This window comes from Python bivittatus, unplaced genomic scaffold (genome assembly GCF_059951505.1).
Source record: "Python bivittatus isolate LINGU-HERP-01145 unplaced genomic scaffold, Pbiv_v1 ctg000480_np1212, whole genome shotgun sequence".
Taxonomy (NCBI): domain Eukaryota; kingdom Metazoa; phylum Chordata; class Lepidosauria; order Squamata; family Pythonidae; genus Python; species Python bivittatus.
This window is the reverse complement of record NW_028277075.1, coordinates 95,131,893-95,145,196: the sequence shown is the minus strand read 5'-3', so window position 1 is coordinate 95,145,196 and position 13,304 is coordinate 95,131,893. Positions and strand designations below refer to the sequence as shown.

General features: G+C 38.1%; 1 long non-coding RNA gene across 1 annotated transcript; it reads left to right on the top strand.

Annotated features, from left to right (window-relative positions):
* The first annotated feature begins 545 nt into the window (after window positions 1–545).
* LOC112541850 (uncharacterized) lies at window positions 546–11,808 on the top strand. The gene is made up of 3 exons (XR_003085780.2): window positions 546–678; window positions 3,049–3,094; window positions 11,550–11,808. It is a non-coding gene; the product is annotated as an uncharacterized LOC112541850 (long non-coding RNA).
* Window positions 11,809–13,304: the final 1,496 nt, after the last annotated feature.

Here is a 13,304-nt window from a genome sequence, read left to right as displayed (position 1 = left end):
AAATTTCAGGAAATGAAACTGACTGCTGCAAAATTCTGTAGTGGAGCTTGCCAAATTTGCCATTTCTCCCAGAAGTCTACAGCCTCCCTGGCTTCCTATGTTTCATTTAAATTCCAAGAGCAGACATCAGAAGATAACTCCTCCACTGAGCTACTTTTTAATAGTGGTGCCATAGCTGAAACCAAGGAGTCCCTGCCCTTGAGAATTGGTTGGATAATTTCTCTTCCCATAGAGGAATTAGGAGGAATTGTTGAACCAATATCTCTCCCCTAAAATTTTGTACAGTATGTCATAAGGCCTTTGGGGTTTAGGTCTCCCTAGAAGCTTGCAACATTCCATTCTGGAATATTGCATTTAAAGTCATATCTAAAGATTAGTGGATGTGGACTTCTGAGACATGAAGACTTTCTGATAGAAACAGAGACTGGCACTAACCCTTCACACTTCATGATTGATACTATAGCTAGAATGTCAAAATGTGGCCATTTCACTGTGCAGGATTTTTTTTTCTTTTCTTTTCTTAGTAGGCATGGATTGCTGTGAAAGGTGAGGCTCAATTAACTGGTGCAATTTGGCTGCTTCGAAGAACCATAGCAAATGAAAGCCCTTTTAGGCTTAATGCAGTGGTGACATGAGTTAATGGTGCTGTTATCACCTGATAGTGCAACCCCATGTGAGGTAAGTTGAGTACAGGCCACTGTTTCCTGCAGAGTTGATGACTTACAGTAATGTGATGCAACGGGCAATCTGGAGCACAAGTGTCTTAAATCTTTCCATGGACTAGGCAATTAATTTTTCCCCTAACTGCATGACAGAGAAAACTATAACTATTCCTGCTAGCAGATGATTGCCTTATGTGAGAGATAACTATTTCAGAACTGAGGATACGAGGCATGAACACATGATCAAAGTATTTGCTTTCATTCTGAAACTCTGTGCTCCTGATCTAAAGAGGGGAATTTGGGCTAGGATGGAAGGAGCTAATCCAGATGTTCACAGGAAGACATACCCTGTGGACCTGCTTCTGACTTTGAACATGAAATGGAAATTCCTTATGAGCTTATTAGGTGAAAGAGTAATATATAAAGTAAACAGGCACCAAGTTTTGCAAGACATGGCACCAAACTCTGGGATACAATTACAATGGACATTGAGATTTAATTGAAAACTGCACACTGCATCTGGCCTTTTCTTAAACATTACTGGGAGATGCAGAAGACTGAAAGCTGTCCAGGGAAGTTATCAGAATAAAATGCCTCCAACCAGGGACTTAAAGAAAAACAGGAGCTGGGGCAAACATATAAATATGCTTTGTCTAAATATGACTAAGTTAACAGTTAACTAAATATGAACTATATAATTTTTTCAAGTTGGCTTTTCATAAAATCTCCAAGATTGGGTTCTTTTTTATTGTAGATGTTCTACCAAAAAAGTTCACCTGGATATATTTTTTTTATGTATTTAACTAAAATAGAGGGATCCTTAAATTTAACATTGGGACATATATTATCATGGTGGCTCTTTTCAACCTAAAGAATCAATGTTCCAATTTTTCACTACTCCTCACTTTGGCTCACTGTACTGATTCATCTATATCCATGAAATTATTTGAAAAGGCTGCACTTAGTATGTGGTCCTGACAAGATCCCAAAGCACAGCATACTGTATTTTCTTTCCCCCCAGATATTCGCAGCACATCCTAAACTGCAGCTAAAGAAATGAAGCTTAAGAATCCAGTGGCATGTTTGCCAAGAAAATCTTTTCAATCAGCAAATCAGTAGTGTAAAATGAGTAAGCAGAGAAGGCAGGGCAGGAGAAAGAACTGCAAAGGCAGCATCTAGATGGTATAGTGGTTAAGATCCTGCTCTAAGACTGGAGAGACCTAAGTTCAAGCCTAGCCTTAGGTACAGAAACTCAGTGGATGATGGCCAATCACAATATTTCAGCCCAGTCTACCTGATTGGGTTGTCCTTATGGGGGATGGGGAAAAATGGAGGATAGAATGCTTCTTCATTCAACTTTCTTGAATCCTTGAAGACCGACCAGGATATAAATCTGAACATTTAAAAATCCAGTGAGATTGGGCAGGTAATTGGAGCTTTTTTGGGGGGGGGGGAATTTTTACGATTCATGTTTGAACTTGCTGTGACTTTATCATAATCATTCAAACATATGAAGATGTGGATATCAATATGATTAGTTAGTTTCTGTGTTAAAATATCACCCTTTCTTATGTTTTCTTGACCAAACTGTGGTTAAATCATTGCAGACTTTGGAAACTGCTGACCGCTACAATTTACCTCTCCTTCTGAGTTCATGCAGGAAAGAAGGAATTATGCTTCCCTGTTATTATTTTGTGTCTATCAGCTTCCCTCCCATGCTGTTCTACCCTTGTGTTACTCTTGGCTACCTTATTTTCTCCATTCTTGCTTGTTCTCAGCATGGCTGTTGGTGGAATTCTGATGGCTCTTGTTTTATGCCTAAACAGTTCTAGCTTCCCCTACCATATGGTCATCCTGATGTTACCATTTGCCTCAATCATCCTTTTTGTAGTTGCTTGAACATCTTAATTGATCTCATGAGCTATGTTAGGGATTTATAACAGACATCGATGTAATTCATCTCATAAGCACGTAACTGTCTTTCTCTCCAATCGGAAGCATGCATCTCATGCATCTATAAATATGCCCCAAACAGCTTTTTATCCCTGTGGTGATATAAACATCTTGGAAAGATTGTCAGGATTGCATACAAGTCTTTTGTAAATGAAAGCATGTTGGTGTGTTATCTCTGTTTGCATTTTTGATGCAATTCTCTTTTGTTTTGAGTAGCGAGGAGCAGAGTCAAGCACACCTCTTCCTTACTGAAAGGATTTTTAGTAAAAGCAGAAAGGTTATTATAACCTACAGTGATTTCCTCGTGTTTGCACTCTGCAATATGGTCACATTTTGGAGTAAATCTACTGAATGTTCAGATTTTTTTTATTTTTTTTTTTTGGCTTCTGTTAGGATTTTTCCTAAGGGTTTTTTTTTTTTTTTTAATCTGTAGCATACCAAAGGAAATGAACATCTACACGAAGCTGCCCGGAATACAGGTTTGTGATTTTCTGCTCCAGAAAGCATGGGGCTTTCAATGGCAAATTTGATTGCATTATTAATGCAGGCGCCTATTAGTTCATATGTGAAACCTCACCGTGATGCATATCACATGTCCTTTACCCACCTACCAAGACTATATAAATGTGGGCATAATTACTTAATATTTTAACCCTTCTTTAATTCCCCCAAAACTTAATGTCTATTTCTCCATCTGTCCAGTACACCTCTGTAATCATTATCATTATGTAACAATAAACCTAGATAATAGCCTGGATCAAGGTTTCATCTACCAATGTGTGAAGGGGTAATGAGAAAGCATGGGTTAGTTCCAATGATCCACAGCACCTTGTGGGCCAACAGGGTCTCTGAGCAGATATGCTCATGGTTCTAGCTAAAAGGAATGGCTTCATTAATCTAAGCTTTGCAGCATAGTCCTGACAGCTGTATTTAGACTTCAGTCAGTAGGACATCAACTTGGGAGCAACAATGGAATGTAGGGAATCCTCCAAAGGCTGGAGCAAGGCTCTTCAGGACCTCAATTAACACCTGAAGAGTGCAAGCAAAAGTTCCTCAAACAGAATAATTTCTGCAGGAAAGGCCCTTCACCTGGAAAGGGACTTAGCAAAAAACAGTGTTTAATTATGATGACTGTGATGTATGGAATAGCATGTGCATTAAGCGCAGTTCCTTTCTTATCTTATAGCCTCACCTTCTACTGTTGCACCAGTCAGTTTGCCACCTGTGGGGGTTGACCTTTTCCTGCCTTTTGAACAAGGCTTTTATCTCCTGGGGCCCATGTCTGGCAGAGGTCTGTGTTGGCCAAGTACCAACATAAAGTTTCCTTTCTGCCTCAGTGAGCCTGTCACTCCTAAGTTACAAGGTAGTAAACCTGGAAGGTAGCTCTCAGTGCAGTGAATAGCTTCCCATTTATCTTTTTTTTTTTACTAGGTGTCATGAATTCTTGCCATGAGATAGTGAGATGAGGAGAACTTCCTCATTAGAAGGACGTGTTGTCCTTCTTGCAAACCTCTGTTATGAAAAGGGATGACCTCTTCCTGTGAAGAAAACTGCCTTATTCAGCAGAGAAAATAAAAGACCGTCTCTTAGGGCTTTTGAACTGGTGCTGTCTAAAATCAAAACAGGAAATGAAACAAGGATGTCTTGAACTATAGTTCATCATTTAGTATTGGGGTGTCCCAAGAAATGTCATATTACTTTCTCCAGCTGCTCCTCTTGGTTTTCTTATGTGAGATGGAATAGTGAGGTGACAGTAAAATCACATTTTCTATTAGCAATAGTGAGGGTGCAACTGATATAGAATCCCCTCCATCATTACCTTTAAGATCTAGCAGACATTCCTGGGCAGAGAGTGCAACCTGCATTTGTTGCTTCTCTTATGTGGTAAGAACCCAAGTATATTTTCCCAGGTCGCCCAGTTTTGTGCCTCCATATATACTATTCGTCTTACCTGTAGCTGAAGATTCTGATTCATTTACTTACGTGTATTTTATGTTATTTTATTCTATTATTATTGTACCTTTCCCCCTGTACTTTTATCATCTATATTTCATTCTTATTCCTTGTTATATGTCTTAGATTTACACATACTACTTGCCATTCATATATATGTCTATTTATATTCACTTACTTTTTAAGTTTTGTATCATTGTTTTCTAGCAGTTCCCAACTATCAATTCAGTGCTCACTTGATGTAGCTAAAGTTGCTGCTCCTGGTCTTTGAGTATTACACTGATATGTGTAGAGATGGGTTATGATCTTACCACTTGTCTGCTTTAACTAGTTATTGTGAGCTCCCAATTACTTTTTTGTCCAGTAAACTAACCACTGATAGTGAAGTGAGAACTGACCCTCTAAAAGTTTAACATATTCTGCAAAACAAGCATGCAAACATTGTTAAAAATCCACTAGATCATTTTAAAAAAAGCAATAACTCTCCCCAAATCTTATTCAGGGTCATTTTTGTATATTGTTCATACAGCTACAACATTTGAGGAAAGAATCACCCTGCCTTACAGAAAAACAAAGGAACTCCTACCATCAGGCTGCTGTGGGTGTGCAACACAGAAACAGCTGCTTTAAATTGCACATTTTTTTATTAGAACACTGACTCTTGTTTATTGTTATTGATTTTATTGGGTTATTATTGACTCACTGCACCCTGTGGGCCTATTAACAAAAGGCTAGCAAAGCATTAAAGCAAGCCAGACTTTTTGGTGTGTTGTGCTTACAGCATTTGCTTTTATCTTTTCTTTTCTTTTCTTTTTCTTTTTTTTAGTGTCAGTTGCTAGAACAGTTTCACTGAAACACCCCAAGTCCAATGAACAAATTAGATTGTACAGAAAATCAGGCAGAGAAGTAGTTGACTAAGTTTATTCTTTATTATTCCTTAAGATATTAAAGTAAGAGGCATTGATTTGTTGTTGTTGTTGTCTGGTTTGTTCATTTATGTTTTGCCTTGGGAACTGTGACTTGCCAGATGTTGCTAAACTACAATTCCCAACATTCCTCAATGTCATCTGTGCTGGTTGATACTTCTGGGAGTTGCAGTTTAGCAACATCTGGAAAGCCACAGGTTCTTCATCCCTGTTCTATATGGCACGGCTAGGGCTGCCACATGTTTATTAATGTTCCCCAGCTTGACCACCATGCTTCTATCAGTTGTATGACAGCTAGTAATTCAGCATGTGCGGTTTTCCCTGATACTTTGCGTTCATGCTAGGAAAAGCTGCCGATACCGCTTTTAAAAGAGGAGCAGACAAGTTCATAAGGAATAGCTTGATCAATGTTTCTTGTCAATGATAGCTAAATTAAGTCTTGGTGTTCAGAGGCAGTTTACTCCTGAATGCCAGACACAAGAGAACAGGACCTAGAAAGCTCAGTGATTGCCTTCAGGTTCTGCTTGGTGTTTCCCAGAAGCATGGGGCTGGGCCACTATGGAAAATAAAGTACTAGACTTGATGTGCTTTTGACCTGACCTAGCAGGACTCTTTATGTTGGCGTTCAGGTGCTTCTGAAGCACAATGGAATCTCATGGACTAGTTAAATCTGGAGGTTCACTGATCAAGCTGTTCATCTGGGTGTGTATTCTACTGATTGCAAAACAAATCCAGTACTACATATCAGTGTTTCATTTCCTTCCAAAGGGAACCGAACACTGAAATGCCTTGTTCCTGAAACTTCTAACTGTTCTGGAAAATGTGGATGACATCATTCTACCAGGAGATGTGCCTTTTCTGCCCTAGTGCCTGCCCTCTGGAAAATCCTCCCTCCTGAGATTGGGATGGCCCAGACCATGTTGGCTTTTAAGGGGTTGAAACATGCCCAGGTTGGGCCTGAGTGTGTGAATGGCCCTGTTTCCTGGCTATATTGACCCCAATGGATCATAATATCTCTAGGCTGGTTTGTTTGTTTGCTTGTTTGTTTGTTTATTTAGGGTGTTGTGTTTTGACTGTTTTAATTGTTTTTATGATTGTTCACCCTCCAGAGTGTCTGGCTGGAGATGAGCATCTATACAAATCAAATCAAATCAAATCAATAAATAAAAATTTCTTAGACAACTTGGTGGGGTTAGAAACATCCAACAAGACTCCAGTGCATCTTTTTCTTCCTCTTCTTTGTCCAGTTAATAGGGAATTGATATACTAATTATAACAAACCACGCACCATTAATAAACAAACAGACAAAAAAGAAAATCACTGCTTATTTGTTGGGTAATGTAAATGCAGTATAGGGGTACAAGGCATTTTACTTGCTGGATATTTCATTTTCTTCAATTTATTATTGATGCTTTTCTTATCTATAGACCCATTTAGGTAGTAGTATTTATTTCACAAAATATAAGACATTTGGGACCACTTTGGAATATAAACCAGATTTAAATATACTCCTAAAATATATGTTTTGGAAAAACAGAACACATAGGACCTTTGAAGATAACAGAAAGTTCACAATATTGACCAATATTGTCATTGACCTACATATAACATAAAAGTGCTAGTCTTCTGAGAAACTCAGTATCTTATTTTGTAGCTAGCCAAATCTAGTTGAAAACAAGAATTCAGGCAAAATCTAGTGCATCCTTCTATTTATAATAAAAATCCATAATTTGATATTAATTGAATGATGAATATGTCAAGTAAACTCAACCTAAAAAGTCCAAAATTATTTGCAATTGTAGGATGTTGCTAATCATTGTCAATATGAAGTTGCATTTTGTGGATTAAAATCAGTGAGCTGTATCCTGCATCAGGATACCCCACATGGGTTACGATTTCATCTCCCAGAATTCTTAACAACAGCTATGCTGTGAGTGAATTCTGGGAGTTGGTTGCCACATCTGGAGAGCTAAGGAAAGCTGTTTGAAAAAATATGTACTTTCGCCCACTTTCACTTTCATCATCACTTTCACTTTGGACATTACAAAGCTTGTGTGTAAAGGCTATTGCAGGGGAAAAAGCAGTATTTGCAAATTATTGCTTTTCAAGTAAATTTAATTTTAGGGCAGTATCCGACTCTAACCCTCTACAACCTTACTCCATAGGGTAACTTTGAGTAGATGTGGGAGGATGTTTTAATTCAGTGTGGCCTACAAAGATGTCAAGTTTTGTAAATCTTTTCTATCGGGTTAACTGACAATGGACTCATCAGAAGTAACTGGGAAATTCTGGAAATCTTACCACACCGCAAGTCCAATGGAGAACCAAACCAGTTTGGTTACTATTCAGGACACTTTCATGCAAAGTAGTTTGAAAATCCATTTCCAGGGCTTGTTGGAAAACAGAAGCTTAGTGGGGGAGATGATGGGAATTAGTCTCTCAGGTCAGCAGAGGCTGGTAGTAACACACAATCAGTGCTCCTACTGTGCCATTTTTGGGAGCTTACTGAAGGAGCCACCAATGCTAAACATGGCATTTTTGCCATGTGTTGTAAAGCTCTTATTTCTAAGCTGAGATAAAAGAAAAGGTTATCAACTCCAATACCTCCTCAGCCACTATATATGCTCAACCCACAGCACTACTGTAATGTTTAAAAGCCTGTTACCAAATGGACAGATGCAATTGTAGCATCATAGGGTAGCTTTTCATCTTGGCCAAATGGCACTTTCATGTTAAAGAGATATGCAGTGGAACCTGCTGTCAAGATATGGGACACTCATCTGTCAATGTAGGTCACAGTTTCTGGACATTTGTTTTATATAACACTGAGAAAGGCCATCAAATCTAAGCACTGGATTCATTCATTCATTCATTCATTCAATTTCTATAGCTGCCCATCTCAATCCAAGTGACTGTGGGTGGCGAACAATTTCAATATTTTTCTACTATTATTATTATTATTATTATTATTATTATTATTATTATTATTATTATTATTTACACAACAATGTGAAATCACAGCTGCCAGTTCTTTAGCTGATGTTGGCCTTCATTCGCACTGAGTTCTTCCCAAGAACCTAGGTTGTCATAATGTATCAGCATAGCATATGTTCAGATCCAAGCAGTGTGGTCTTTTCCAAATCACATGATCATTGGCTAACTTCAAAAGGAGACCCTTTTGTTTTAAAAAGGCAGAAGAATGTTGCTTCCATTATCGTTCCAATTTTAAAACTGTTCCTAATGATGAATTAAGTTGTTTTCAGTCTTTCTCTTCGTTACACACACATAGACAAGCAGGTATTCACGTGGCATTTACATTCTGGGCTATGTCAAATATATAAAAATAACAACCTAAACTTGTCTCCTTTCATAAAATAATATCTGGAGTACAGTATTAGATTCCCTCCTATCAGAAAAATGTTATATATGATCTGAGCTGTCTTGTTTTCTGAAGCAATTCCTTCTTGTGGTTCTGGGGAAAACCCACTGTTGTGATTACTGAGATGAACTTGAGTAAGTGTGGAATTATCCATGGATGGCTACAGCTTCTTTTCTATGCAAATATGATAATGAAAATAGCTTTTATGTTTGAACTCGCTCTGACAGTAACGATTTCCTATTGCAAATGAGTCCAGATCATGACAAAGCAAAATAGCCACTGATTGTTTGCAGGGTTCCATGGTATTTTGGCACTATTCTTTCCCAAACCCACAGACATGTCTTTGCCCATATTTGGAAGCTTGTTGCCTTCCTTTGCTTTTTGCAGTTGAACTTCCAAAATGTGAATGTCAGATGTATGACTCAACTAGTTCTGCAGATGCCCATTCCATACTGTCCAAGACAGCTGTTGGTAGCCAGATCAGAGTGAAGGAGGCCAGGAAAAATATTTCTTCAACTACAGAGGTGCTATTTGGTTAGGATGGGTGGTGTTGAATGATATGAATTTGGGTTTATAGCAATGTGTAATAGCCAATTATTCCTATAGTAGCAACCAGGACAATTAGCTATAAGTAGGTAATTCTACCCCCTTAATTTCCTGTCATTCTTTTTCCATTACAATGTTACTGTTTCTCTAGATTATCAACTTTTTTCATTTCTCCACAGCCCCTCCCTCTCTCCTACCCTTCCCTTCGTTTCTTCTTCCTACCTTTTTTTTTCTACTATTCCCTCTTTTCCAATTCTTCTCTTTGCCAGCTTTAGCAGCCCAAGATTTCAAGTGGAAAATCTGCCACCAGGATTTCCTCCACAAACATTAATGGATGCACTTGAAAAGCCAGCCCTGCCCTTCCCTCCATCATCTAATTTCAGACACTGAGGGGGCAGACAAAACAGATGGTTGGCATGGAGGAGGATGATTCACAGCATAAAATCCTGGTGAAACATATCTGAAATCAGTGAGAAAGGCACAGACCTGACATTTGACAGAGACATGTGAAAAACGAAAAGTTCCAGACAAAGGTCAGGCTTATACGCCTGTTATTTTCCAGATGCACCCATCATGGGCGATTAATCCTACAGCTCCATTGAGAATACACCTCTTTCCCAAACTTGCCAAATTTTATTTGTGCAGAAGGCAGTTCTGGAATTATTTCAGAGAGGGGACAGATACAGGAGGATTGCAAAACAAATATGTGAGGAAGAAGGGATAGGTCAAGAAGAAGGGGAAGACCAAGCAAATTGTGGTTGAGTAGAGTTGATGAAATTCTGAAAAAAAGAGAGCTGAGAAGTTTAAAGAAGAAAAGGCAATGTATCAAGTGGTACATGGATATGATACTGTAGAAGCAAAGTTCCTATGCAACCATAGAAAGGTATGAATAGATACAGTGAATAATGTTGGGATCAACTAGATTTAGCAATACTTTTTCCTATCTCATGCCTTATTTCTTACTCCCCTTTGTGATTTGTATAACTTAGCTCACCCAGAGAGGGAGTAGCATGATGCATTTATCTGCTGAGTTTTTGAAAGGAGGTTGGAAATTTGCAAATCTGTCCATATCTCTGAAAAGCAGGGGATTTGCCCTTGTCTTCTACTAAGCAGAGTTCTTCATATCCTTTGTCTGGAATGAGGTGAAAGAGCTTCCACTGAAGCTAGTAATTAACAACATTGATTGCTTCTACCACAAGTCCTTTAATGCTGCTGAGAAACTCCTATTCCAGATTTAGTGTTGAACAGAATTGGCACCTACAGGCACTTATAGCAGTAATATCGCTGTAACATTCAGGAGAGCCTTCTGTGCTATCAGTTCTTACTACAAAGTTTCTTCATGAGAAAGCTGCATTTCATAAAAGTCATGGACAAATGATTGTTGCTTGCAAATTTAGCTCATTTTATTAGTCACTGTTGATCACCGAGGAGGGATTAAGTGATGAATTAATTGCTCTATGGGTAATTCATTTATTATTACTTGCCCATTGAGTTGCCTTTCTGAACTGCCACACTGTCAGATGCTGTTGGCATAGACATGCAACATTTGATTTACTGATATTCTCTTATTTCTTTTTAATTTTCTTTTTGTTTCAGTAAAACATGAACAGGCTAGACACCTATTTCCCCAAATAGGGATTAACAGGTAGAAATAAAGGAGCTAAACCTGCAAACAGGGTTTAATTAAAACAACAGGAACTCTGAAAAGCTGTAGGAACACTTTGCCTGCCTACCCTGGAGAGGCTACTATTACATTTGATTTTATTACAAAAGTATTATTAGTAATCAAGTCCAAGAATTGTGTAAGAGCTAAACACAAAAACCCTGAAGTTCACTCATCTAACAATGAAGTTGTCTGGAAGCTTTGCAAAAAATAAGTGAACAAAGGATGGCAATTCCAGAAAAAAATGTTAACTAAGATCATTAAGAGGATGGGAAATCTATTGCTTGGAGTAAACTTGCTATAATGGCCTATGGCTACACACACAATATTTGAAATAGAAATCTTAGGGATAAGAACACGAAATTGGAAATAAAATTCAGCCACTGAGTTTTGTCTGTAACTAAAGTCAGTATATCTGAAGTATGCACACCCACGCTTTGATTTTTCTTCTTTTTTTCTTTTTTAGCTATATCAATCTGTTTTGTGTGCACAATAAAAGATAAGATCAGAGCTCACCACGTCTTGAAACACCTGCTCAGATTTGATCTGAAAACTGAAAATCCCCCAAAATGTTAACATGAGATCCCTCTTTGTTGTTTCAGTTCAGCTCAGCTGTTCTGCTTGTGTGTGAGTATATTTTTGTATATAACTCTGGATTCTGTTGACTTATTTTGCTCTTTTTGAGTGGGTGCCATTTCTCTTCCAATCATTAAAAGCTATTGCCTTCAAACACCTAATAAATAATCTTCTTTTATCCCCTACTTCTCTCTCTGCTTTTTTTTTTTTCACCCACAAACAGTGCAAAAATGGCAAGCTCTACAAAGCTACGAACAACAAAGAACCTGGAAAATCACAAAGGCTCAAATCTGTAAAATGTACCTTATCTGACATTTATATTTGAACACAATATGCCCATGATAATATTAACTTCAATCAGAAATAACCTCAGATTAATTGATTATGGGGATGACGCTACTAACAAAAATTCAGATGGACTAAGTCCCTCATATACATGTAAAGTACGTGAAAGTGCAAAACAAGCTTTTCTTTTGATCATATGCTTTGCCACTGGTTTTAAAGCAGGGATCCAATCCAGTCTGGTTTGTACATATTCAGGACTCAGGATGAGACTTCAAGAGATATATCTGCCAAATTCAGTGGTACCTGGATGAGAACCTGGATGTATCCCATATAGCACCTTGTTCAGAATCAAAAGTATAGAATTCAGCCAATAAAATAATCCCAGCATTTCAACAATCAGTTGAAATCTAATGGAATCAAAACTACACATACACACACATACACAGAGAGAGCACCCTTGATTAGAGTACTACTAATGCATGATTAGTCAGGATGTACTCATTCTCCTCCATGATTTTGCAATCTATGACATCTGGCCCGACAGTACAGCAACAAAATTTGTAAGAATATTTTTACAAACAGACAAGATTCCCTAGCAGTGACTCAGGAGATTTCTCCATGGGTTGTCCTTGTACTGCACAATCCAACAAGATGGGGAAAACATGCATAGCAGGGCTTCTTCCCAGACCATTTACCAGCAGTGGCTATAGAAGGCATTTGTATTCCGGGATAGCCTGAGAAGCATACGGTAGGCTGCACGTGCTCTGCTCCAGGTCATGTTACCAGGTGGGGACTTAAGATGGGGACTTAAGAATAGAGCAGTCAGCAACATTCCAAGTCATTGCCCAATTTATTCCCCCCAATAGGGCTTCATTGGAGGAATCTGTATTAGTATTAGCATTAGTATTAGTCTTAATATTTTCTCCACAGCCCCCATCCAGAGCTGGCTCATATTTAAATTGGATATTTGTTTTGCCAGCTTTTCCTCCACACCAAATTTGGCCCCATTCTGTTATTTTCTCAAAGACTTAACTTGCTGACAGAAGTCTCAGCCCTTTTACATAATTTCTTTCTAAGACAGTCGGAGAGGAAAGAATAAAAATAAATGGTTGAAAACATTTTTGCCATTTCAATTTATTGAAATAATTTAAAACTTAGGGACTGATATCAAATGTCAACATTTTAGTAAGATGTCTACTTATTGATGGTGGTTGTTTAAAAACAACAACAGGAAGCATTTTATCGGTAATATGTTTCCATCTGTTTCTGCAATTTACAGTAGTAAATTATAAAGTCCTATACAAACACAAAACTACATAGGCACCATCTCCATTCTATTGCATGCTGTGAATGGGCCAGG